This window comes from Protopterus annectens, chromosome 6.part0 (assembly GCF_019279795.1).
Source record: "Protopterus annectens isolate FY-2018-M chromosome 6.part0, PAN1.0, whole genome shotgun sequence".
Lineage (NCBI taxonomy): Eukaryota > Metazoa > Chordata > Ceratodontiformes > Protopteridae > Protopterus > Protopterus annectens.
This window is the reverse complement of record NC_056737.1, coordinates 1,471,030,828-1,471,057,964: the sequence shown is the minus strand read 5'-3', so window position 1 is coordinate 1,471,057,964 and position 27,137 is coordinate 1,471,030,828.

Below are 27,137 nucleotides of genomic sequence, written 5' to 3'. Positions count from 1 at the left end.
AGTGGATAATCAGTTCACACTGGCAGTAGATTGGGAATGATTATTTACTGTCATCATGATAATTGCTTGGAGGGAGAGTTCATTTGTAGGCAGGTGTAGTAACTGGGCAGTTGGTCAATGGGGTAGGTATCTGATAGTGCTTAATACTGTCATTGAGACTTGTTGGTTGCATGTATGTTGAGAGAATGTATTGTTTTTCTCTCTTTTTTTATTTTTAGATGGGGAGGCACACAGTGGACCTTGGTTGATGGCCAGAACAAAGAAGATCTGCAAGGTGATGGTGGCAGTTGCAGTTCTGGTCACCAGAGTGATGCACAATGAGGTCACAAAGGGCAAGGTGCAGAATGGCGGTGCTATGATGGGTCTTTCACCAGTTGGAGTGTTATGCAATTGCAGTCACAGATAGTTCAGTGCAGAGGTCATATCAGCTGACGGTGTGAAGGATGTGGTCATACCAGGTGATGGATGTTGCTGTAGTTTGTTTATGACTGATGGAGATGCACAGATTGTGCTCACAGGTGGTGATACAGTTCTACCTCTTCATTTGGAGTGGGTGGGTGCGGCATGTGAGTGTTGTGGGGACCGGTAAGGAGGATATATGTCGGGGGGATTAGTGAAGCTGGCGTTAAGGTTAATTATGGTGAGTTTGGGGCCCATCCTCAAATGGGGTATTGTCCTAATGAATAAGGTTGTTTAGTCCTTATCAGGTTAGGGGTTCTTGGAGTGTTAATTTCCCTTGGGGTAGAGTTCACGTTAAGCATGGAGGCTTGTTGCAGTAGGATACGGCCTTTCCCTTGTCAGTATCATTTAGTTACAAGGGATGGGTTTATGTTGGTAGGTGGCAGGTGGTTTATATATGCTCAGTGGGTGTGTAGGTATATGGAGGTACATGCGATAGATGAGAAAGGTGTGTTGGATATTTGTAACAGCCTGAATTTGTTAGGTGGGTAATAGATGGGTTTTTCTTATGGACTTTTATTGAAGCAAGGAGTGTGGGGGTCAGTTTGTAGGACTAGTTCCTTTTCATAAGGAAGGGCATGTTTCTGAAGTTATGGTGAGGTAGGAATAGCGGATGAGTAGGTTAGTACGATCAGGGTAAGACATTTGAAGGAGGGATATGAGACTTTGACATTGGTTCCAATTTTGCTAGCAGAGGGTGTTAGGTTATGGAGTTATATGCATGTTGCAGGGGTCATAGGGTAGGGGTGTTGTGAGTTGGCCCTAATTGCGTTGCGGTTGTTGGGATAGGAGATTGGTGGGATGGAGTTTGAGTTTATTCGTTGGGCATGTGAACAAGGTGGGGCAATCTTGTTGGGTAAGGAGGATTTAAGGGTGATTGCTACAGTGGTAGGAGTGTTAAGGTTAAGTTTTTAAATTTTGACCACTGGTGCATATGATGGAATGTTTATGGTAGATTTGTTAGTGTGAAGGTTAGCGGATATTGGCACTGTCAAGTTAAGTGGCTTGCGAGGGGTGGTGGTTTGTAAATAGAATTTCACTGGTCTGTGATTAGTGTGGTCTTTTCATGGGCTTGAACTCCTTAACAAGATGTTTTGGATGCAAGATGTTGTTTTTATAAGGGTATTGGGCATCATGCCAGGATGAGTATGCAATGCTGTGACATTTTATAGAGTGGAATTTTAAAAGAGATTTCATATGGTTATTGCAATCTGAAGTAAGGGTATGCAGTGGCCTTTTCATGGTTTCAAGGGGCAGTGGACTAAGTGTTTGGTTGATTAGTTGGATAGTAATTACCAAGAGTTATTATGAAATTTTTGTAGGATGGTAGTTGGGTATTTGAGGATGGGTGTGCTAGGTTATGAGTTTATGGTTGTTGTTTTATCCTGGGCAAGGGAGCAGTGATTTGCTTTTAGCTGTTTAGGTAACTGAATAATTTTCTGATATGTCATAGTTGGGAGGTGATGGCTGGGTTACAGTGGTACACTCAGTTATGTTTGGGTTACAGTGGTACACTGAGTTATGTTTGGCATTATGCTGTTAATGGGGTTAGGTTGTGGGAAGACTAAAGAGATTGCATTTGCTTATTACTATCATTGGGGTAGTAAAATGGGGTTGCAATGTGGCATGATGGTATGCATTTGCTCTACATGGTTTCAGTGGCAGTGGGTTTAGAATTTCTGGTCCACTGGCTGGTAAGGCCCTGGTAATCATTGCAAGGTTTCCATTGGTTACAAGGTAGGGTTTATTTTGGTCAGGTGCAGTAGTCATGCTAGGCTATGAGGTTATGGTTTGCTATTTTAGCATATGTGAGAGGTCAGTGGTTTGTTTCGGCTGTTTAGGTAATTGGTAGTTAGTGATGTGATAGGGTTAGGTGGTGATGATGCTTATCCAGCTTGGTTACAGAGGAAGGGGTACACTGAATGATGTTTGGCCTAATATTCTAATGGTGGTTAGGTGATGGAAGTTTGGTCGGAGAGAGGGGGAACAGCCTGGTCAGGCTGGTGAGTGGAGAAGAGGGGCAGGCTTGCGCTCTTCTGTTCCCCCTCTGGTGTTGGATATTCAATTCAATAAGTTGGGAAGAAAAGTGAGCGGTTGCACTGCTTGGTAAGGAAATAAGCAAGCAGAGCTGCTTATTTGGTTGGAGGTGTAATTCAATAAATTGAAGGTGAGTGGGGTAACTCTGCCTAGTAAGTGTGAGGATAAGTGAGCAAGTGGGGGATGCTGCTTATCAAGGGTGAGTGGTTACGCTGCTCTTATGGTTATATATTTTATGTTTTCTTTCCATGGATGTTAGTATCACCTGTGTCATGTTTTTGGTTGAAATTAATAACTATTGGTTAAAAATTAATGTTTATAGAAGTTTAATAAATGTCGTCAAATGTCATTTGATGTGATGTGTTTATTGAAGGGGACTAGGACAATAGCAATAACTGAAGTAATCAACACACATTAATTCCATTTCTCTTATCCTGTCAGATTCTCAAGTTAGTACATTTCAAAAAGTGAGCTTCTTATGGTAGCAGTACTAATATTTAAAAAAAACTGCCCCTGATTATTTCTGGATTTGTTCCTGATTCTGGAGATAAAAGGCAGAGCTATGAAAGTAGTGGGTTTGCTTTCTGCAAATGTATACATTATATTTTCACCCCAGAAGCATGTCCACCTGAAATTTGAAGTCTGCTGTGCCAAGGGTCTTTAACATAATACCTTGCACCCCTCGAACTTAAAATGAACAGTGATCATTGCTGAAAGTGGTGGCAAGTCATGTACTAATGGAGCGTCCCTCTGCCTGTGTGTAGTGCAGTACAGAACCTGACTGGCAAATACTTGTATTTAAATACAGCATTATGTACGTACTCATAGCTCTCAATGAATCAGAGACAAATCTCAACAGAAACAGGGACAAATCCAGAAATAATCAGGGACGCTTAAAATATTAATTCTATTAACCTAAGGCATTGACGGAATAAGACCAATGTGAATTAATACACATTTTCGGAAATAAAAGATGTCTGTGGAAGGCCAACAGGAGGCCATATGACAAGTTGAAATTAACTAATATGGGCGTTTGGGCCTGGTATTGCATCATGGATGTGGCAAAGAAGCTGTTAGCCTCAGGAACTGTGTGCACCTACAGCAGTATGGTCATTGGAATGGGAATGGAGAGGGCACTAGTCCACTAGGGGAAACTACTGGACACTGTCAGTCTCAAGTGTGCTGCTTTCACGTTTTGGTGCCAAGCTGGAAACTGCCATTCAATGTAAAAAAAAAAAAATACCTTGGATCTTCTTTCTTGTTGTCTCTGACTCCAGATCATCCTACCTGTTCAGTTCTTCTACATAACTATCTGCTGCTGCTGCACTACACGCCAGTCACACCACATGACTCAGACGTCAGGACACTCTCACTCTTACTCTTTTTAGTCTCAGAAATCTTCTGGATAGCAATCCATCTGCTGCCCACATCAAAACTCTACCGCAGTCAGTCTGTGACTGTTAACGGTTGAAGATGCAGTTTGAGGAGGAATTGAGGGTCTTCATATGGATGATGAGACTGCAACCTCCAATACATCTCCTCCGAATGTAGTTTTGAAATGGATAAATATGAGAACTTGCTGGAAACGGCCTGGAAAAAACAGCAATCTACACATGGAAAATAAGTGCTAATTATTCTCCATGTATAGATTGCTGTTTTTTCCAGGCCATTTGCAGTGCATTTGGTTTTAGGTGTTTTTGTGAAATGGAGAAATGTACAGGTTTGCCAGTACATTTTCCGATTTCAACAAATCACAGATAACGTAAATCAAAATCCAGTGGGGGGTGCCTTGAACCTGCCTGCGGGCACCCTTGCATCCACCCTAGACTACATGCAGTTTACATGTAGCACATGATGTAATATAAAAGGTGTCACATTGCAGAATGGTGATTTACTTTGTGTAAGCAATAGCTAATCGAATTAGATGGTGTAGTGGTACAGTGGTAGTGTTGTCGCCTCACAGTAAGAAGCTCTCCTGTTCGATTCTCGGCTGGAGTGCTTTCTGTGTGGAGTCTGCATTGTATGTCTTCCTTACGTTCGTGTGGATTTTCTCTGAGTACCCTGGTTTACAAAGTCATGCATCTGGAGCATTTCTCCTTGGGCCTCCACTGAAAATTGGCTGTGTTCCTAGTCAGACTTTCCTGGTAAACGAATATTAAATAAATAAAGCAATCTTTTAAACCTTGCAATTGAAAAAAATATAGTAATACCTGACTTATAACATTCATTTTGACTTCAGTTACTGATATGGCAATTCTTGCACCTAAATGCAGATATCGGAGGAAAGATTGTTTTAAAACTGCTGTCACTATACAAGTAATTTGAAACAGGTACCAGATATCACAACTTTGTAGGAAAATTGTCTAGGACATTAATGTTTATGCATTCAAAAAAATTGAGAAATAAAATTTCAAGGTTTAATTGAACAAAAGAAAGCAATAAAACATAATTACTTGTCCAGCAATTATGTACTCTATAACAGAAAGACCAGCATATGTTTACGCTATTATATTGCAACTTGGTTTATCACTGATGCTGTACTTCGTGTTTTTTTATTTTTGTTTTGTTAAAAGTCAGAGAAGGGAGAAGAGAGTTTTTTGTTTTGGTTTTTAATACTTTTTCATTTTCGTTGAGATTATGTGTCTTCTTAGAACATATTTAAATCTGTAGCATCAATGTACATCCTCCACATTAGGATGTGCAATGGGCTTGCCAAACAAAAAAATGGTTGTATAACAATCTACAAATAGTGATATTTTGGGTATATGACTAAACTTAATGGTAGCTGTTTTAGTTTCAGTTATTTATGTTTGAACTAACCTGGAAGTGATCAATCATAACAAATCCAGAAAATATTAACACCTTAAGTATGTACAGTTAGTTAAAAATTATGCAGCACCTTGCAGTGAAAATACACTTTATGATAAAGATGAGTTATGCATTTCATGCAGTGTGGCTTTGAAGATTGAGAGTTTATAATGAATGGAAATTAAAATAATAATAATAATAATAATAATAATAATAATAATAATAATAATAATAATAATAATCATCATGAGATCTTTATTGTGAAATGCACAGTGTCTTGCAGTGAGCAGATGCTAAGAGACTGAAATGTACTGGAGTTATTCAAGGTGGGCTTAGCAAGCAGTCATATAACTATGCATGGATCAAAGCTGGGAGTGGGAGTTGCTGCAGTGTTTGCAAGTACATGGGAGATACTGAGGGAGAATTCCTTCCATTGTGATGTCTGCTGGGACTAGTTAGTTCTCATAACCCATTGCCACTTGCAAGACAGAAAACAAAAGCAGGAGCTGCTGTAATTTTCTGTATTTTGCCCTGTCTTGCTCCATTAAGTTAGCAACACTGTCAGAAAAAATAGAATGATAAATGAAAAACAAACCGAAAAAATGAACATAAGAGCATCCATGGCAATTTAATGCTCAAATTAAATATATATTTTTTTCTAAATCCAAAAGGGTGTTATAATAAACTTGCTTTTGTGTTTAGCCTTGAGTACTCCTATCCATGGCCGGATTCCAAAAATCTTGCCCTCAGAGTAAATCAGAAAATTGAAGTGACCTACTCTGACAGCAAGTCTTTTGGAATCTGGGCCTTTCTGTAAGCCTGTTTATACATAGGTATAACACTGAAGAAAGTCAATTACACAGAGAAAAGTGTTACAGAATCAGGGAAGAGTTATACAAAAAGTAAGTCACTTAAACTGAGAGCAAGTATTTTGGAACTGGGCCCTCAATGTGCATAATGCAACAACAACAGTGGTAATTAAATATTGTTTATTAGTATGCACAGTAGTGCAACAGTGTTCTTTTAGTAATGTTTAAATAGAAAGGATTTTCTAAACAAAGCGCTAGTCTCTCTCTCTCTCTCTCTCTCTCTCTCTTCTGTCTTTCTCTGAGTGACAAGAAAAAACAAAGGAATACTTCAAAAGAGTATTTTTCCTGTTATCAGAAGTATCAACTGTTAATTTATTTTATTTATTTATTTTACATTTGTTCACCGGGATAGTCCAACTGGATATATGTCCATTTGCAGTAGAGGTCCGGGGAGAAAAGCTCCACATATCAAAAGAGACAGTACATACATCACTGAGTGCTAAACTCAGGCAGACATGTTTAGAAAAATATAGACAAAAAATACAGGCAGATATCAATATACACAATATACAGACTTACATCTGATTGGCAGAGACGTATTAGAAAATGTGAACATAGAATACAATCAGATTTTGTAATTCACTATGCTTAGACATTCAAATGCTATGAGGCATAGATACTTGGCCAAACAGCAGGTTGGGTAGCAAGACATATATTAGTGACGTTGCTAGTCAGGTTTAGAACAAGAGCACAGCCAATGAGATGTGAGGTATTTTTTGAGTTCTCTTTTAAGTAGGGGTAGTGAGGTTTCCTTGGTAATGGTAGTAGGGAGTAGATTCCAGATTTACCGGTTGAGTTGGCAAATATAGCATCGCCTGCAGAATTGGATTTTTGGGTCAGTATCAATAGTTTATCAGCTGAGAGTAATGGCCTGGGGGTACTATGAGGGGTGAGAATATTTTTGAGGGCAGGGGTATTATCAGGTTGATGGAGTATTTTATGTGCTACTATAAGCTGGTTGAACTGTAAAAGGGTAGGATACTCTAGCCATGCAAGTGCTTTGAGGTTCTGGCAATGGAGGGTCTTAAAAGCCATGCCAGTAGTGAATCTAGCTATATGATTGTAACTTCCTGATAATTTGTTGAGACCGGTTTTAGATAGGTTGGTGAGTACAGGGGAGGCATACACAGGGGTAGAGAGGAGATGTGATCTTGCAATAGCTACCATAGTTAGGGAAGTGAGGAAAGGTTTGGCTCTGTACAGGGAGCCATTTTTTTATTGAAGGACTTAATAGTGTGATTTACATGTTTATCAAATTTAAGGTTGTTGTCTATTATTACATCTAGAAGCTTTGTATGGTCATCAGGGGAGATAATGGTGTCATTGTTAAATTTGATGTTTAAGGAAGGAGGAGAAATTCTATGGTTAGTGCAGAAAAGTAGTAGCTTGGTTTTATTAGGATTTAGAGCCAGGCGATGATTAGCTAGCCATGCTTCTACCGTGCTGAAAGTGGTCTGGTTGAGGGATAGAAGTTGTGTAGGAGAGGAGGCGGAGCATATTAGCATTGAGTCATCTGCGTATTGGATGCAAGTGGCTCCTGGAATGGTGGTGTGCAAATCACTGATAAAATAGAGAAAAGAAGGGGATCTAGTATGGACTCTTGTGGGACACCTAGGGTTAGAGGAAGTTGGGATGACAGCTTGCTCTGCCATAAGACAGCCTGCTGTCTACAGTTTAGGTAGGAGTGAAGCCATTGTATTGCATGTCAGTCTAAACCGATGGTTTGTAGGGTCTTGAACAGTAGCTGATGGTTCATAGGTTCATAGGTAAATGCTAGGCTAGTTGCCCTTGTAGATCATTTTAAGCCTAGTCAGTTTCCCTCAGAGCTGAGAATCAAGCCCTGTACCTTATGTATATCAGGTAAACATCTTAACCATTAAAGCAACCCTCAACCCTATCAAAAAGCTGACCATATCGAAAGCTTTTGAGAGATCTAGGAAGAGTGCTGCAGATAGTTTGTTGTTGTTACGATGAAGACTGATGACATTAAAGAAAGACAGAAGAGACATGGTGGTAAGTCAGAAGAGCCATGGTGGTACTGTGAATGGCCTAAAGCCATGCTGAGAGTCGGTGAGCTTTCCGTTTTGAATAAGAAAGTGCATGATTTGTTTGTGTATGCATCTTTCCATGATTTTAGCTAGTGGTGAAAGAATGGCTATAGGTCTAAAGTTAGATAATTATGTGGAACTTCCTCCTTTATGGAGAGGTATAACATCTGATATTTTCCATATTGCTAGGATGGATCCTTCCGAGATAGATCTGTTGATAATAATAGAAATAGGAAGTGCTATGGCATCAGCTGCTTTTTGAAGATATTCAGCTGGGAGGTGGTCGGCAGCTAGAGTAGTAGCTTTTAGCTTTTTGAGTAAGGTCCAGATCAGGTTGGCAGGTACGGCTAGAAAGCTAAAGGTGGGTTGGGTGCTGGGTGGATCAGGGCTAGATGTGCCAGAGCTGGTGTTTGTGTCCGATGGAGTGAGATGGGTAGCTAGAGACTGGAGAGTTTCAGTAAAGAAGGACTTGAAGCTGTTTGAAATTTCTACAGGGGATTTATCAAGGGCAGCTGATGGGGTAGGGGTGGCAGAACGGCCAGGGTGGAGAAGAATACCAGCCCAGAACATTTGAGGTTTTAACTGATATTTTTGTTGTAGGAGGGTGTACTGATTTTTTTTGTCTAGAATGACAGATTTTTTATTCTGATTCCTTAGCTGCCGGTATCTTACTTGGTCCATAGGGGCTTTGGTAATGTGCCACGTGGCCCAGGCATTGTTTCTTAGTTTAATTTTGTTTTTTGTTTATTTAGATAGCCACGGTGCAACTGTGGCTTTTACATGGATGGAACAGGTAGAAGCATGGTGGTTAAGGATAGCCAGAAATCTGGTACTGAACTAATCAACTGCTTCTTGTAATGGGAGTTGTTTCAAGACATTCCAATTACATGCTTTGAGTTCATTTTGGAAGTTGTCAAGGTTAAAGTTCCTGATGTTTCTTATAGTTTTGTAGGTGGGCTGGTTGGGAATGTCGGCTTTGAGCCTAACAATATAGGTAAGGCAGAGATCACTTAGATCACCGGGTAATGTACCTGACTTGTGCTTTTGGGGGTGGCTGTAAATAAGTATCCAATCAAGGATACTATCTTTGACTTTATTTTTGCTAAATCTGGTGGGGGTGGCAATGATCTAGTAAACCTGTGGAGATTTAAATGGCCGGAGGGAGTTTCAGAGGAACAGGTATTCCAATCAATGTTAAAGTCCCCCAAGACAATGGTTTCCTGGGGATAGTTAGAAGCTAGCCAATGTAAGATATTTTGTAGAGTATTATCATTCTTGCTCGGTGGAATATAAATGCAGAAAATGTATCTGCATTTATTTTTGTTTATTATTAGTTTGGTGATGAGAATTTCTGCATTGCCAAACTGGGGTGGCTGTTAGGTGTCAGTTGTTATTGTTAGGGTAGACTTGTAGAGTACAGCTACCCTGCCACCTTTCCTGGAGATCCGGTCCAGGCTAAGGATGTTGTACTGTGTGTGTGTGGGGGGGGGGGTTATTCCGTTATCTTTGCTTATTGGTTTTAGCCAGGTTTCTGTGAGGCAGAGGATATCAGGGGAGTGAACAGCTAAGAGTCCATGTAGGCTATGGATATTGTTGTTTACGCTTCTTTTGTTGAGATGACAGACCAGAAATGAGTTTGGAAGTCTATCAATCTGGGTAGTACACATTGGGTTGTTAGATGGTGAACTTGGGTCTACTGTTATGGATGGGCCAGGGTTGGGGTGGGTGTCTCCATCCTTCATAAGATTAATTTTTAAGTTGCTTATGAGTCTTAAAAATTTGTTTATGATTTTTTCGTAGCTTTTGGTTATTAAGCTCATGTAGCTGCATTTCATCGGGCGATGGTTATTGGGGGGCGAAGAATTAGGAGACGGGTGGTTATGTGGTGGATAAACTTATTAAATGCTGGGTTGATGTCTGTTTGAGAGTTTGGGTATTGGATTTCAAGATGATGTACATATTCATAGTAGCTTAGTTGATAAGGAATGAATAGCAGGGGTACTAAGGGTAGCAGCATTAGTGTATTAGCTGTAGTCATAGTAAATTACTAGGGTGGGGTCTGTATTGAGTGCATGTGGTGGATAAAAGATTAGAGAGAATAGAATAGCTATGGGTGGGTTAACATGAACAGTGTTAGTACAAGGTAATGCTAACTTTATGCACATTCCCAGCTCTCAAAAAAGAAGGATTAGAATTATTTGAAGAGACACTCTTTGCATGTCCCACATTGAATCATGACAAAGTAAACCTGGTGTGTCAAATGATGGCACTTATTCTATAGAATAATATTTGTATTCTTTGATGGCCAATATTTCCAATAAACAAGGGGAATTGCCGTGGGGGCTGCCTGTGCCCCTATATATGCAACTATTGTATTATTAAGATGGGAATTAAAATATGTATTCCACAAAGAATTTTGGAACAACATCCAGTTATATTGCAGGTTTTTTATGACATCTTTATTTTGTGGAAGGGAAAAGTGGAAAATATCTTTAGCTTTATTAACTACCTGGACAAAACTACCTCATTTTTGAAATTTACTTATAGCTACAGCACTAGAGGTATACATTATTTGGACATGGCAATTTTCCATACACCTACAGGTTTCAGAGCTAATATATTTTGCAAGAGGACTTTTTGTAATTCTTATCTTCATTATATGAGTAAAAACCCACTTTCACAGAAAAAAAAAAAGCTTAGTCAAAGGACAAGCTACAAGAATTGCTCGCATAACTTCAGATTTGAATGTTGTGAGGCAGGAATTTTTTACATTAAGAGATCTGTTTTTAGAAAGGGGTTACCAAAAACAGATGGAGGAACAAATTATTGAGGGGGAATATGTAGTATGGGGTCAATAGTATAAGCCCCTCTTAGAGAACCACCCCTTTACTAATATAGCCCTTACAGATCCTGGTGAAACGAAGATTTACGAGCATGCACGTATAGTGCAATACAATCCTATATCATATGAAATGAAAAACATATTAAAAAAAGAACTGGATTATATTTGGGGTGAATAATTATGGGTTAACTGCAGTGGGAGACAAACCAGTTTTTATTAGCAAGGTTAGCATGAATATTAAACAACTTATGGAAAATAAGGTGAATTTACCATAAGAGGGCAGTCGTGGTACAACACTCTGTGGGTGGTGCTCTCAATGTACTAATATTTTTAAAGCACCCCAATAAGGTGGCATCTAAGGTTACATTTAAGAAGAGTAATTGTTTTACCACCAGAGTGGTATACCTTGCTCTATGTGATATGTGCAATTGATTCTATGTTGAAAAAATGGAGGGGGCATTGAAAAGCAGAAACTATGAGCACATGAATCACATCAAAAACAAGGACGACACAAACACATTATATAGACATTCCCTCACTTGTTTCAATCTTATAGGTTTTAAAATTTGGTATTTTAGATAGAGTGGACAGAAATTTGATGGGGAGTGATGGAAGAATTTATTAAGTAAAAAAGAGCTGTTGTGGCAACTCAGGCTAGCAGCTACTTTTCCACCAGGTATAAATGATTCATTGACTATTTTTTCAGTCCTGAAAGAAAAATCTATGAAACTTTAAGTATTTTAACATTTTTATATACACTACTGTGCCTGTTTTTTTAGACATATGCTGAAGTTATTTAATATATAATAGTTTTCTATTTGTAACAAGCTAGGTCAGTTTGAATATTAATATTTTGTTTAATTAATATTGTTCATGTGATTTTTTCAAGTGATTTTTTTGACCATATCATTGGTTCAATTTTATTTATTATGTAACATGTACTGGTATAATGATGGATCCCAAATCAGTGTGCTTTATTCTGAAGAAGTCTTCTATGTGAAAGATTAAAGTGCTTAATCTTGGTGTGTTTTATTGCAATAAACAGAGTTCATATACAGGCTTGTTTGGAGCATTTTTTATTTGGTTCCTGGTCTTCTGTTATTTGCGTTGCACCAGATATTTGGATTATGAAAGTTAACATTTGGGTCATTCAATATATATAGATATACATATATACATACATATATACATAAATATATACATATATATATATATATATATATGTATATATATACTCATTCTATATACAGAGAAAGAGAGTTATACATATTATAGACTTATAGAATTTCAAATGTATAACTTACAAGGTGGTTAATTATTTTTTTCTCCTTTTCATGAACACCACTTGTGTTTAATTCTATAGCTGCTTTAAGCTACTTTTGTTAAAAATATATTGAAACATTGTATCATTTTGGTTTCTTTGGTTGAAAGTGAATTTGTTAGTTATCATTTTTTTTGAATCATCATAATATTTTAAGAATGAATTCAGTTTACCATGTCAAGTTCTTATGAAATTAGAAGGCAGTAATGTTAGTAATGAGACTAATACATAATATTTATTTATTTATTGACTGATTTATTGATTTATTGGTTGACATTTGATTACAGGGAAAGTCCAAATGGCTAGGAGCCAGATTTCAGAGGATGCTTGGGAAGAGAACCTCCAAAGCATTACAAAACATTTTAAGAAAAATAATTTTTACTGTCTTCAAAAAAATACAAAAAATAATGTATAGTTTAAATAACTATACCAAATTAGCAAAAAAATACAAAAAAAATACAGTTTAAATAACTATACCAAATTAGATATAACATGAAAACATTGTTTAAGAATCTATACAAGTTATATGATGATTTAATATTAAGAGAAATTTTAGCCAATTTTTATAGAAATTAAGGAAAGTTTGTATAATACAAACAGGAAATGTGATATGAAGTGAGAGAAAAGTAGGCTTAAGGGATTTAAAAAAAAAAGCCATGGGAGAGAAATCGATAAAAGTAAGGTTATGAGAGAAGATGGGAGAGTAAGGCTATGTAAGGTATGATGTAGTTTATCCTGGGGCTGTGCAAGAACAGAGATATCGTTTGGCTAGGAAGTGTTTCAGAATTGTTATGATGAGAGGGTATTGACCTAATGTATACAGGTAAGTAGCTTCAGGGCTTAGCAACATGGTGCCAGTATAGACACTGAACAACAGATTTGATAGGTTTGTGGACAGACAAGAGTTTTTTGGTCATTGGATCGTAATGACCAGCTGGTAATGTAGTTATTTAGTGCTCGACAAGCAGATGAATGCTTTATAATTCTATAGGTGATAAGAAGCTGTGTATATGCTAGTCGATGGGGTAGTTATAACTAGTTTGTTTTTTTTAAATGTTATATAGTAGTTGTGCAATTGAAAAATAAATGGAGAAACTGAATACTTTGTGAGCTCAAATATTTATCTTATGCATTTTTCTTGGATCTTAAAATGTCATGTCTGTAAAACTGCTTTTACGTGTTTTAATGTCTCAGTGCATCAAACATTGGTTTATCACAGGTAGTTTGCTTTGAGGATGGGAACAAGGTGGTGTCCTTTTTTTAACAATGTTTCCATTTCCACTTGTTTTAATTTCTATGAGTTAGTACAGCCTTGGATCGAGGATGCAGGCCCATTCATCTTTTGATGCAGCAGCCAAACCTGGTTATTACCAAACTATGTGGATAACCTTATGACTTGTTACCTAATCAAAACAAAATTCTTATAAACCCTTTCCTTTCTTCCCAGAATAGAAGAACTTGGTGTGAAGAGTGGATCATTTCATGTTTATGGGCCCCTCTCTCAAATATCTGTCTCCCTGGTGATTTAGGAAGCCAAAAATGTTCTGCTGCATGCACGTGGTCACCTTTCCAAGCAAAACTGTTGACTGTTTTCCACAATCTCTAAGTAATTCTGCCAGGTTCAGTGGTGTAGTAGGCAGTGGGTCCTACTAACCATTTTCCCCAAGGAAAGGTAACTCAGCATCAGCCACTCCATCCAATCCTCATGACCTTTGACCATCCAGTAACAGGCCACTAATTGAGCTGAGGTCACCTGTGCCATATTCAGGGTTTTATCTTTCTATTCAACAGGGTCTGGGCTCATCCTTTTTATAGTTTTCTACTGTACTTTCATAAAGCAGTCATGTTCTATGGTTTGGATATTCCTGTTACAGTACCGTTCAATGTGAGTGAGGAAGACGTATGTGCCATTATTAATCCTGTGGCTTTAAAGTCAGAAGAAAGTCAGAGATGCAATATTCCAATTTTTTACAAATAAATTCATAAAGTACTCTAAATAACACACAGTTAAACTGAAGTCATTTTTAAAATGCTGTGCTATTTCTTATACATCACAGAGATGACAACTTTGCTCAGAAGATAAAAAAAAAATAATATTATAACGATCTTTTGTTTGTTGTTCAAACACCTGCAACAGGTTTATGTACTTGGAAAAACAGTCCCAAGGATGAAGCAGCAGCAAAAACTAATAAAAACCAAACCACCAGTCTGACCGAACAATGAAGGAAACCACCAGCAACTAGCGAAAAACACAGTTTAATATCACTTTCTTCTCAAAAGACTTCTTCAAAATGAAATAAAATGTACACAGCAGCATCCCCTTATATATCAAATCAAAATAATTACCTAATAAAACAATCAATTACTTAAGTGTACTAGCAAAAGGAATACAGTCATTTTAAAGACACACATCTAATAACATAACATAGACAGTTCATTTTAAAATCTTCAATCTTCTATTCTTCAGAAGACATTTAATATTCACTGAGTCATTAATACCGTTTTTTTTGTCAGCCCCTAACCTGAGCTGCCACATAGTTTCACTTTTTTCCAGTTGGTCCTATTATGACCCCCTATATTACTAACTACATGCTCAAAAACAGCAAACAGAAACTTTTTAAAACCAATACATGTAATAGAATATTTAAATAGAGCATTGTTGATATTCTTAGTTCTAATACAATAATAGTGCTCTTTAATTCCTTTACTAAATGGTCATGTGGACATACCTACATAAAATTCATTGCACACAGAACAAACAGCAAGATAGACTATACCACTAGAATTGCAGTTGTATACACTATCAATGGAAAGTGTCCTGTTCAAACAGGGTTGATCAATATAGGGTCCCTCTAAAATAAAACAACATGAAGAACAAAAATCACATTTATACATCCCCTTACAGTGTCTGCTGTTGTCAGGGGTACTTTTATATATGGAGTCAAATTGTAAACATTTTTTAACAGTCAGTTTTATATATACAAAATTAGGTCTATCACCTACAACTTGTATTAATTCACTATTTCCACATAAGATGTTTCAGTTTCTAATAATAATGGACCTGACATTAAATGCATCAACAGACATCCAAAATACAAGATGTCCCAAAAGTATTTGTGTTACTGTTGTTAGAACTTAAATTGTGAACACCTGTGACTCCATGTGGCTTATTTGTAATAGTAGTAAAACCATTTTTCAAAATCTGTGGAAAATCAGTAGCCCTTCTTGTTCTAATTCCATTAGCTAGTTTGCCAAATAAACCTGAGGGGTAACCTCTAACCAAAAACATATTCTGTATAAAGCTGACTTCTGATTCAAAATCAGCTTATTCAGAAATCATTTGTGAAGAACAAATAAACTGACCCTTTGGTATGTTACTTTTCATAAAAGCAGGATGGTTGCTCAAATAATGCAAATAACTGTTAACAAAAGTCTCCTTCCTATGTATTCCACTCATAAAACCATTATTATTTTCAGTATTACACAACCACAAAACAAACAAATAAATAAAAGGACAATGATTAAGAAAAGATACATGCAGATTTCAAGATTGGAAGATTCAGCTGCCAGCATCATTTCTAATCTGTCACGGTCGGGTACTACGTTTTAACTAGAGACATACACAGAATGTTCTGAAATGTTTGAGTATGTATGTGCTTTTTGGCTCAGATCGTAACTGAAAATACTTCTGTGGTGGTGGTGGGGAATGTGTTTGTGTATGTATGTAATAAATACATTTATGCACTGACACACTCAAGTAAAAAAATTCATACTAAATTTAATGGGGATATTTTACTTCTGATTAGAATGCTATGTCAATCATAGCTCATTACATATGCAGACCTGGTCGTCAATCATTTGCAACACGCCTACTTCTGCGTGAAATGCAAGGTGAGGCCTTCAAGTAAAATATCTCCACAATTTTAAATTTAACAATGTGTGTCCTAAATTCATTCTTTTGCTAGGCACAAAGTTAAAACCAAGCCCTAAAACAAATAACTGATTAGAAATAAATGAATAACAAGACAAGTTATAAATGTTTTCATTCAAAAAGTCAGTATTAGAATGTTCAGTAAAAGCAGTTACTTTTTCTTGTTCCTTGTGGACGTCTTTCTTGTTGACACATCGCCTGTGTGTCGTTCTAACATAAAACAGGTCTCTTGTCTAAAGAGACTTGCTATGCATTAACTGGAATCTGACCAGGATCATTATTTCCATCCTGCTCATCACCAGAAGTATCAGACATATCATTCGTATCGAATACATTCTCGGCAGGAGCAACTTCAGCCGATTCACTTGTGATTCACTTGTGGAACAGTCAGAATTCAAATTCAAACCAGAAGTGACATCACCACTTGTCTTAATAACTTCACTAAAGGAAGTAGGGAGAAGACCAGAAGCTCCTTGGTTTCTGTAGCGACCCCTACGTTGGTTCTGTGTCTTAAAGGGGCTGATAGCCTTTTTAACATCTGAGAAATGGGAAAAAGCAGTATTGTTGGAATATACATCAATGTCCCATTGTAACCTCTTTAGATGTCTCTGTATTAAACCTTGCTCAAATTCTTCCATAGAAAAAAGCAAAGCAGAGTAGTCTTTGTTTAAACAGGGTATATTTCTTATAAGATTCTGCAAAGAAGCTCCTGTCTTAATAATACCATTGCATACCTCCTCAATTAATTTCTTATTGTGACCAACAAGCAATTTTAAGAATTCATGCCCTGTTTTAGAAAAAAAATTACACCAATTCAGAAAAGGAGAACTAAGTTGGAAGTACACCATTAGGGCATTTAAAAAATACAGACCCTTAGGTACTACTCCCGCTTGTATGCATTTATCAAAATACTTAGTCTCAACAACCAAAATCCTGTAGTTTTTTAGTAGTTTTTCCAACAAAGATAAAAGTATTTTAGCCTCTTTTTCCATCTCTACGTCTCTGCCATTAAACATAGTAGAGGTTAAATCTAAATTGTAGGCATCAAATGGGTCTGAATCATAGTTTAAGACTGCAGTAATGTCACTAAATGCAATTTTGTTATTCTCAGAATGAAATAATGAAGCAATCTTATCAATTACAGTCTCCACACTCTCATCTTCTGAACTAAGTGAAGACACTTTACTTAAACCAGTCATTCTATAATGACTTGCCATCAAAGTTTCAAGAGACTTTTGCATGTCTTTCATAGTGCACACCAACATGGAAAGCAGGTTGGTCCTTATCTTGAAAATCAGATGTACCAGGTGTAGAATGAACAGACATCTCCAATAGTGTGTCCTCTTTCAGGCCAGCCATCCACAGGAAAGACACATCAACTAGGAAAAACAACAGTCCCAAGGATGAAGCAGCAAAAACTAATAAAAACCAAACCGCCAATCTGACCAAACAATGAAGGAAACCACCAGCAACTAGCAAAAAACAGTTTAATATCACCTTTGTCTTAAAAGACTTCTTCAGAATGAAATAACATGCATACAGCAGCATCCCCTTATTTATCAAATCAAAATAATTACCTCATAAAACAATCAATTACTTAAAGTGCACTAGCTCTAGGAATCCAGTCATTTTAAAGGCACACATCTAATAACATAACATAGACAGTTCATTTAAAAATCTTCTGTCTTCTATTCTTCAGAAAACATGTAATATTCACTGAGTCATTAATACCAGGTTTTTTGTCAGCCCCTAACCTGAGCTGCCACATAGTTTATCTTTGTTCCAGTTGGTCTTTATAGGACCCCCACTTATACTTCTAACTACATGCTCCTAAACAGCAAACAGAAAATTTTTAAAACCACTACATGTGATGGAATGTTTAAATAGAGCATTGTTGATATTCTTAGTTCTAATTCAATAATAGTGCTCTTTAATTCTTTTACTAAGTGGTCATGTGGACACACCTATGTAAAATTAATTGCACACAGAACAATCCAATCGGCAAGATAAACTATGCCACTAGTATTGCAGTTGCATACACCATCAATGGAAAGTGTCCTGTTCAAACAGGGTAGATCAATATAGGGTCCCTCTAAAATAAAACAACATGAAGAACAAAAAACACATTTGTCCCATCCCCCCTTTAAATAAACACACCAAACACATATAGACATTTGACGACCTTTATTAAACTGTATTATACAATGAACTTTATACACATAAAACCAATATTAGTTATCTTCCTCAGCAAAGATGATCTCAGGGCAGCATCACCACTCACCCTGGATGAAATTTACCTCAGGGCAGCATGCCTACTCACCAACATAAAGAGGCAGCATACCTACTCACCTCACCACCATACCAAAACCATTAACCAGTATGAGGATCCTGTCCCTCTTTTCTACCTCAAATTGTCCAAATCTTCCATCCATATACAAAAAAAAAAAAAAAAGGGGAGGGTTGAAGGGCCACCAACTCATGCCAAATGTGTCTACTTCCTTTAATCCCTAATACTTAATCCTGTCAGAAGTGCATCCTCCCCCTACCTCACTTCCTTTTACATCTACCTCTCCTTAACCCTTTCACCACCGCAATTCCACTATCCTATCCAACTACAATCCTCACCTTAATTTCTATTGCTATACCCTCCCCACACCCCTTTACCCCCTTATTCGCATGACTGGGACAACTTACTTTGTCCCAAACTACATTTGTATCATCCCCCATTTAAATGACCACACCAAATACATAAAGACATTTGACAACCTTTATTAAACTGTATTCTACAATGAACTTTATACACATAAAACCAACATTAGTTATCTTCCTCAGCAACAATGATCTCAGGGCAGTGTCACCACTCAGCCTGGATGAACTTTACTTCAGGGCAGTGTACCTACTCACCCTGATACCTCCTCCACTGGGGCAGCATACCTACTCACCTACATAAAGAGGCAGCGTACCTACTCACCTCACCACCATACCAAAACCATTAACCAATAACCACTTTCTTTAGAGGGGGAACAGAAGAGGACAATCATGTCCCTCTCCTCCGCCTGAAATTGCACACATCGTCAATCCATATACAAATAAAAAAAAAAAAAAAAAAGAGAGATGGTGGGAGGGCCACCAACTCACACCAAATGTGCCTACTTCATTTAATCCCTAACACTTAATCCTGTCAGAAGTCCCTCCTTCCCCTACCTCACTTAGTTTTACATCTCCCTCTCTCCTTAACCCTTTCACCACCACAATCCCACTATCCTATCCAACTACAATCCTCACCTTAATTTCTACACTGTACCCTCCCCACACCCCTTTACCCCCTTATTCGTGGGACCAGGACAATTTAGTTTTTCCCAAACTACATTTATCCCATCCCCCTTTAAATAACCACACCAAACACATAAAGACATTTGACGACCTTTATTAAACTGTATTACACAATGAACTTTATACACACATAAAACCAATATTAGTTATCTTCCTCAGCAATGATGATCTCAGGGCAGCATTACCACTCACCCCGGATGAAATTTACCTCAGGGCAGCGTACCTACTCACCCTGATACCTCCTCTACCGGGGCAGCGTGCCTACTCACCCACATAAAGAGGCAGCATACCTAATCACCTCACCACCATACCAAAACCATTAACCAATAACCACCTTCTTTAGAAGGGGAACAGAAGAGGACAATCCTGTCACTCTTCTCTGCCACCAGCCTGAACCCAGGCTGTTCCCCCTCTTAAACCCTCGCCACAATCAAATCCTCTAAAAAGAGCTTCAGATGCAAATTAAAAAGATCCAGTCCTATGTCATTAAGTTGTACTCCATCCATCTGATACCAAGACTCCTCTCCACCCCCAAAATCTCTATGGTCAATGGTATGCATCCCCAAAATCCTTAATTGCCTAGCCAGCCTTTGATTAACACACTTTCTGACCCTTTTGATCGCCCTATAGCTATATGTAGCCCTCCAACACAAAGGAGGAACCAACTCTGACCACACAATTTCCAAACCCGGGTGCAGTGCCTGTAATCTCATCAAATCCTGCAGCATAATGTCCACTAATTGTTTTTTAGAAACAATACCCAAGTCATTGCCCCCTAAATGAATGACTAGTATACAAGGACCACCCACCTTCAGTTTAGCCCTCTCAAATTCATGCAACAACCCATCCCACCTAAGACCCCTAACACCATTTCAAGTCACTGACCACCCTAAATGTGATAAACCCAAATTTACCCCATCATCCCTAACTAAAGCATGCTTCTCTGCCCAGTGGATGTATGAATACCCTAAGATGATAATGTGCTTCTCTAAAAGAAAAGAAGAACAATTAGTAATTAGACCACAACGTATCTAATATAAGACAAAAATGCATTTGAAGACCACATCCCTACTCTTTTAATCAATTCAATGGAACTACCCTCTCTAGCTAAATCGGAAGCCCTATCTATCCTGAACGAGTGAACTGCAAATCTCTCCACCAGAAATCCCATGTAATGTAAAACCCTCCTCACCAAGGTTATGAATCTACTATTCGACACCACCTCCCCATCCACTGAACAAAATATCAACTGATCCACACTCCCCTTTCGCCTCTTCATTAATTTTTTTGCCCACATTACTGGGCAAATGCAATGATTCCTGTCAGTTTTAAGCACCACCACACATCCCCTACCCAACTGATCTGTCTTACTCCTCCTTAATGCAATAGTAACCTCATCCTCCCCTATAATGACATCCTTCCAACATAATGAGCCTAACAACTCCGAAATACGGAAAGCACCAAAATATTACCATGTACATTATGCACCCCACATAAAGAAATCCGGAGACCCCTTTTGCAACAAACCTAACCCTTTCAACAAAACTTTCAATATAACCATCATAAGCAGCCATCGAATATCCCTACATTCCACCACCACTCTCCCCCACCCTCTCAACATACGCCCTAATGTCCAAGGCTTAGTGAAATCCTGCAACCCCGCTACTTTAGCAAAAATGCTAATTGCAGCCAAATCCACCTTAACTATCTGCAAAGCCTTGCCTAACCTCCAAGCACGAGCTACATATCACAGTAGTAATTCCTCTGACCATAACCCTTCCTCTTCTGGCAGCTGCAAAATAAACTGATTAAAATCAGAAAGAGCCCTACTATATGCCTTCCTCGTAGAAGGGGCCCAAAAATGCCATACTAAATGCCTGACTACATCAACCCAAGATTCCACACCTCCTCTGGCAGGATTTCTGGCACCTCCTCCACCCGTGGAACCAACCCTCGAAACCTGCAAAACTGAAATCGGGACAAGCTATCAGCAATCTCATTCCTTACGCCAGGCACATGCACTCCTGTAAAAGAAAAATTTATTAAGAGGCTCTGCAAAACCAATTTACGAAATACCAACAATAACAAATCTGACTTAGCCGTCTTCTTTTACAATACCCTTACTACAGCCATGTTGTCAGAGTGAAAAACTACATGTTTGTCCCTCAATTGCTCCTTCTACACCACAGAAGCTGCCCATATAGGCATCAACTCTAGAAAAGCCACATCCCACTTCCATACCTCCTCCTAATCCCACAGCCATTCAGCCGCAAACCACTGACCCCCGAAATAGGCTCCCATGCCAGCCCTCCCAGCTGTGTCCGTAATCAACTGAAGTTCCTCCTGCCACACCCAGTCTGACTGCCAAAAAGATATCTCATTAAATTGTTGCAAAAACCCATTCCACAACACCAAGTCCTCCCACACCAGTTGGGTTACCCTAACCCAATGGTGTTTGCTCTGACCCTCTTTCAGCAAATACGCCACTGACCTGCAAAAAGCTTGCCCTGGGTGCACCGCTCGACAGGCAAAATTCAAAAGCCCCAGCAACTTCATAACTGAATGAATCTGAATCTTATCCTTACCCAACACCAAACGTATCACCGACCTATGCCTCTCTATTTTATTCTCGGGTAAACAAAACAGTCCCCACTCCACATCAACTGTTAATGCCAGAAATTCTAATGCTCTTGCTGGACCCTCCATCTTATGCTGAGCCAATGGTACCCCTAACTCCTCACACATAATCATAAATTCCCGCAACCCCTCCTGTGCTCCTACCCTTCCTTCACCCACCAACAAAAAATTGTCTAAATAATGCACTGCCTTTTGAGGTTCCCACTCTCTGCTGCCAAATCCAATGCAATACTGTACTGAACTTCTCAAAAGTCGCTCATGCCACTGAACAATCCATAAGCATAGCTTTATCAAAGTAGTAATTATCTCTTACCCACATCCCCAGTAGTGGCCAGTCCTCACTCCTAATATTCAACAATCGAAAAGCCATCTCAGTGTCGACCTAAACCAACCATGGCTCTCTAAATTCCCTAATCACTTTCACTGCATCATCTAAGGAAGCGTAATGCACCCTAACATCCTCTTCTGCAATAAAATCATTTACTGAATTCCTTTCTGGATACGACAAGTGATGTATCACTCTGAATTCCCCCTCTCGCTTCTTTGGCACCAACCCCAAAGGTGACACCCAGTAAACACTAAAAGGTGGACTGTCAACAGGACCCAATAACTGCCCCGCCCGACACTCTTTCGCAAGTAAAACCTCCAAGATGCCCTCTTTACCTTGAACAGATCATAATTTCTTTAAACTTCCCCCACCCCTTCCCATGGTGGGCTTAATAGGAACCCCCCCCCTTGAAATCCTTGTATTATCTCCTTTTTGATGGTCAGACCCGGAAACCAATGAAGCATACTCGGGAGGACCTCCACCTTAATGGGAAAAGGCATCCCTTCCTCTATTGCCTCTAAAGAACCTGAGTCCAAATCCCTGGGATGCACGAAAATTACCCCTCCCCCATCCGGTTGAAAGCCCTGCGAGAAGCCTTGTCCACCAAATCCACCCTCACGACCCATAACATTTAGAGTTCCAGGACAAATCCTGCCGACCACATTCAATGGCAGAATGACCCCCTCCACATCTTGAACAAACGTGGGCAAATTTGCACCCCAACCATGAACATGAGCCACTATTAAATGACCAACACATACCCGCTGTTTCTGCTCCACTCAACCTTCTGTTAAAGCCTCCATAACTATCCATCATTGTGGCCAACCATAGATCTGGATGACGTACCTCCCAATGAAGTGACTGGTCCACAGTCTTCCGTTTGCGGAAACGCTGATCATATCAAAGCCATGGATTACCCGGCCTTAACCGTTGAGCCTCACGAATGGTAAGGAGATAGCCTATAAGTGGCACGGCCAAAGAACCATCCTTCTCCAGCTGCACCACCACAAAATAAATAAAGCCAACAACCCAATTATCCCATGTGCTAGGGCAAAGCTTACCTACCCTCTGCCTTCCCAATGCCACTAACGCCGCCAACAAGTCCTTGCTATTAGAGGACTCTGCTTCCATTAGCCATTGGACCCCTTCCGCATTGATCAGCTCAAGCAAATCCACATACTCTCCTTTCCAACTTTTTTCCTTAACTGAGCCCGGAATGTGTGGAGTCAGGAAAACTGCTCCTGCCCCCTGCCCCAAAGATTGGGTAGCCAACCAGTCTCCAGGTCACAGCCAAAAATCAGAGCCCAAGACCGAACTATCCCCGGAACCAACCGTCCCCCCATCGCATCTCTAACTGGGTACCTGGCACCCTGTGCTAGTTGCCTCTGAGCCTCCTCTATCCCTTGCACACCACCCCCAAAATCCCCAACTGACAAGTCGTCTTCCCTCCCCCCACAATCTTCAACCCCTAGCTCCCCCGACAATACTGTCATAGTAAAACCATTACATGCACCTTCATCTTGTGACGTACTGGGAACCGGTGTCTCCACTGCTACCGCCTGCTGCAATGCCTGTTGCTTTTTCACTCCAGCTGGTGTTCTCACCATTGTGCATCGCCTCTTCCGACTCGGGGTCTGTTCAGGTTCCTGTACCAGCTCCGATGTTGCCTCCTCCTGGAACAGCTCCTCCGCTTGGTACACAATAGCTTGCCATCTCTGCCTTAGCTCTGGTAATTTAGCCATCTGTAAAAGAGAAACACAATATTAAAACTATTCTATAAGCCCAACTGCCCTACTCCTCCCATCCGCTAGTATTGCCTTGCCCCCTTACCTTAAAATATGCCCCTGCCTGCACACACTTCACCTTTGAGCCACCCATCAGCCACACCTCCTACCATTTGCAACCCCTTCCTAACCCTAGAATATCCCCTATTAATATCCCTTCCCATGTATATCCATATAAATCTATATATAAAAATAAAATGTATATATATATATATATATATATATATATATATATATATACACACATATATATATATATATATATATATATATATATATATATATATATATATATTATTAATTAAATAATTAATCCTGCCCCTCTAACTGTATCCCTACCTACCAGACACCCAATCCTATCACCATTCACACAATCAAGCCTAAAAACACTTACCTTTCCTCCCAGTATGACACTCCAGAGAGGTAATGGCCAATGAACGCAGTGTGCATGTGCAAACCGGTGCTCGGACCCAACGGCCGAAAGAATGGCAGAAGCAACCCACTAAACCACCAGGGGAGGACGGAGAGGATATTCCACCACCACCACCACCAAATACCAGGATGCAAGGACACCCGAATGACTGCGAAGCCATCCTGAAGCATGGAATGACCGGAGGAAACAGTCTGAAACCCATGAACTCACCAGGGTGTACAAAAAGAAAATCTGCCACTACCCACCAACACAGATGAGGCCAGACTACAATGATGGACCCCCAACAACCTACCACAACCACCGGGATAACCGACAAGGACACGGCAGCCCACAAACCCACCAGGGAACACAAGGAGATGATCTGCCACTATCCCCAATGCTACCACCTACCATGAACACTGGGAGAACTATTTCCCCAGAAACAGACATGGCCAGCCCATGAACTCACCAGGGAGCATGAGGATGTGATCCACCACCACCCACCAATGCTAATGGGACCAGATTACAATGATGGATCCCCTTCCTCCTACCACAACCACCGGGAGAACACTTTCCCTTTTTTTTTTCTTTTCTTTTTTTATATTACCCCGACCAAATGGCACCAATGGCCTACTGCCCGACGAAGGTAACGACAGACCCAGCCTCCCCCACAGATGTCACTGGACCGCATGGCCCAACCGAGAAATCAGAAGTCAGCTTTATACAGAATATGTTTTTGGTTAGAGGTTACCCCACAGATTTACTTGGCAAGCTAGCTAATGAAATTAGAACAAGAAGGGCTACTGATTTTCCACCAATTTTGAAAAATGGTTTTACTACTATTACAAATAACCACATGGAGTCACAGGTGTTAACAATTCAAGTCCTAACAACACTAACACAAATACTTTTGGTTCGTCTTGTATTTTGGATATGTCTTTTGAAGCATTTAACATCAGGTCCATTATTACTAGAAACTGGAACATCTTATGTGGAAATAGCAAATTAATACAAGTTGTAGGTGATAGACCTAATTTTGTATATAAAAAAAAAACTGTTTAAAAAAATGTTTACAATTTGACTCCATATATAAAAGTACCCCTGACAACAGTAGATGCTGTAAGGGGGTGTATACATGTGTTTTTTGTTCTTCACGTCGTTTTATTTTAGAGGGACCCTATATTGATCTACCCTGTCTGAACAGGACACTTTCTATTGATAGTGTATACAAATGCAATACTAGTGGCATAGTCTATCTTGCTGTTTGTTCTATGTGCAATGAATTTTATGTAGGTGTGTCCACATGACCACTTAGTAAAAGAATTAAAGAGCACTATTATTGTATTAGAACTAATAACATCAACAATGCTCTATTTAAACATTCCATTACATGTAGTGGTTTTAAAAAGTTTCTGTTTGCTGTTTTGGAGCATGTGGTTAGAAATATAAGGGGGGGGGGTGGTCCTGTAAGGACCAACTGGAACAAAGAGAAACTATGTGGCAGCACAGGTTTGGGGTTGACAAAAAACCTGGCATTAATGACCATCAATATTAAATGTTTTCTGAAGACTAGAAGACTGAAGATTTTAAAATGAACTGTCTATGCTATGTTATCAGATGTGTGCCTTAAAAATGACTGTATTCCTTTTGCTAGTGCGCTTTAAATAATTGATTGTGTTATTAGGTATTTATTTTGATTTGATGTATAAGGGGATGCTGCTGTGTGCATTTTATTTCATTATGAAGAAGTCTTTTGGGATGAAAGTGATATTAAACTGTATTTTTCGCTAGTTGCTGGTGGTTTCCTTCATTGTTCGGTCAGATTGGTGGTTTAGTTTTTGTTAGGTTTATGTACTTGTCACTATTTTACCATTTGGTCTACACTACAATGGCAAGGTGGTGACTAGCATACTGATTTAAATATATCTTCTTAACTCTTTCCACAACGCATTCTGTTTCCTAAGATTATGGAGAAACTTTACAATTCCTGTTTCTTAATGGTGTTCTCTCCATTTAGTTGAAATTATTGCTTTCTTTCTGAAACACTAGAGAATGTGGCTGCACACATTTGTCAAAATGTCCTTTTTGTTTTATATGCCTTGTCATCTTTTAAATTAAATACATTTCAGTGGGCCATTTATTTTCAGCAACAAACAGTGCTTGAATTTAGTTGCTTTAAAAAGAGCAAGAATTGGACAACTAACACCGTTTACCCTGTTTCACTTTATAAGCTTTAGATGGTATGTTTCCAGGATTTTATTTCTGCTATACTGACTTCACAAAACAGCTGTAACAGAACAAAAGCAGTATATGTATACTACAGTAGTG